This window comes from Oryzias melastigma, linkage group LG19 (assembly GCF_002922805.2).
Source record: "Oryzias melastigma strain HK-1 linkage group LG19, ASM292280v2, whole genome shotgun sequence".
Lineage (NCBI taxonomy): Eukaryota > Metazoa > Chordata > Actinopteri > Beloniformes > Adrianichthyidae > Oryzias > Oryzias melastigma.
In genome coordinates this window covers 21,490,801-21,492,981 of record NC_050530.1, presented here as the reverse complement: position 1 = coordinate 21,492,981, position 2,181 = coordinate 21,490,801, and the positions used below count along the sequence as shown (strand labels likewise).

Sequence of the window (2,181 nt, the reverse complement as noted above, 5' to 3'; positions counted from 1 at the left end):
GAGTGCCCAGAGAGGAACTATGGTATTGTATGAGGAAGTCTGGAGTGACAGAGAAGTATGTCCGAGCAGTGCAGGACCTGTATGAGGGATGTAAGACAGTGGTGAGGTGTGCTTTAGGGGTGATGTCAAAAGTGGTCAATGGGCGGGACAAAGTAAATTTTGGTTTTGTTAAAATCATCCATGAGTTCAAATGTCTGTCCATTCAAAGAGTGTACCCTTAATATTTTAACACACTTGAGCTTTAACCCGTTTAACACCTGAGATGTCGTCTCGGACACTTAAGAGTCAATCTATAATTAGGGGTATATTTCAAGTCAAGCAAGACCTCAAAATATCAATATTTGTTTTTGACAAGTAAACTATATGGTTCTAAATTATACACCCTTAATGTTCAAAATTACTCAATTGGCAAGCTTAAGCTGAAATGAATTTTAAAATATTTGAATGAAAATAAATATTTGTTCATTATATTGTCAACTGTGTTACGGACAAATCTTGTGCAATACAAAACACATTCGAACATACCACACATTTGATGACAAACTTGGTTGAAAGTGTTTGAGTCCAATAACAAAACATCTTTAATTAATTTGTCCATCTTATCTGAAAATATGACTTTTGAAGTTTTTTAATGGGATTTTATAAGAGACTGTGATGCAGGATGATAATTTTCATTCATAAAACTAGTGTAAGGCCCTCTAGTGGTGGACAGAAAGAGTTTGAAAACTTACAGCATGTGGTGTTCCCAGGCTTCTTCTCCCACAAGTGCCAACAGCGCTGCTCAACGGACCAATCATTGAGCCCTGTTGAGCAGAGGTCCCACTCAACGGACCAATCAGTGAGCCCTGTTGAGCAGAGGTCCCGCTCAACGGACCAATCACTGAGCCCTGTTGAGCAGCAATGAGAAGCCGCTGCCCTTCGGTGTCGGCATCAAAACAGCGGTCTTCCTTTAAAATAAAACTTCTTGTCCGTCGGATAAAAGTGAACAAACGAGCGTGATACCTTTGATGGTAATATTTCCTCTTTTTCTATCTCTTTCTGAAGATTTAATTCATTTTAGCTTGCTAGTTTTAATGAAAACAAGCGAAAATCGCGCATTTATTTATCACGTAACTATCGGTCATCAAAACATGGATTCCTCCTTTGAATGTGAGTACTGTAAGAGCCGCTTCTCCACGAAGTCCAATCTCACGCGCCACGTAAAGACACACGCCACACCGCCGTCTTTTTGCTGTGATTCCTGTGAGAAGACTTTCACCCAGAAGCAGCATCTGCAGGGTCACCTGAAGCTGCATCTCTACCCCGTGATCCCGCTGTACAAACCCGACGAAGCACAGCTGTCCTGCACAAGTCTTGCTCGACAGGTTGTCAAAGAATCCAAGACAGTAGATCCTGTTTGGATGAACAGGATCACTGCAGAGGAAGCTGCTAAAAAATCAGGAGAATTGTGGCTCACACAATTAGTCATTACATTTGGAAAGTACTCGGGACAAACCTTCAAGTGGCTTCTTGAAAATGACATTGGATGGGTAGTTTGGCTTTTGGCTGAATTCATATTGAAGGGAGAAACAAATTGTAAAGAGTGGTAGGGTGCAGGTTCCTTTTTGAATCTGGAGGTGTGTGGAGACAGAGGACCCGGGACAACAGTTTTAAGAAGGGGGGCTAAAAAGGAACTTTATTAAGTCCAGCAAGGGAGCTGTCTTCAGTCTGTTGGAGCCAGGAGCCTCTGTTAAAAAAAAGATAAAAACTACTGAGTTTGGAATCTAAAAAGCACCAGGCTTAAATAAAACCACTACAACTAGATAAAAAGATAAATAAAAGCATGCAATAAAAACAGCACTGGTGCTAGTAGTAAAAACAACTCAGGTAACTAAAAGACAGTTGATAGAGGGGTACTTAGCTCGAAGAGGGGTGTATCGTGACCACACCCCTCTGCAATCCCAGCGTCACTTTCCCCTCTGACCGCTGCCCGACTCCTGGCTCTACTCCCACACTGCTCCCCAGCTGTCCCGGTGCTGGCTGTCCCGCCGCGCTCCTCCCGGCCGTCGACCTCGGCGCCGGCTGCTCCGCCGCGCTCCTCCCGGCCGTCGACCGAGCGCTGGCTGTCTCACCGCGCTGCACCCGTTTCCCAGGCCCTGGGGGGTTGGCGGCGTCCCCACAGCACCTTGGGCCCTGCCTTCT

At 44.7% G+C, this 2,181-nt stretch overlaps 1 protein-coding gene across 1 annotated transcript in view; it reads left to right on the top strand.

Annotated features, from left to right (window-relative positions):
* Positions 1 to 1,474: 1,474 nt before the first annotated feature.
* The window catches only part of LOC112162354, a gene marked incomplete at its 3' end in the record, with an annotated part of 6,149 nt that continues 5,442 nt past the window's right edge, over positions 1,475 to 2,181 (top strand). Inside the window, 1 exon segment of the mRNA XM_024298162.2 lies at positions 1,475 to 1,574.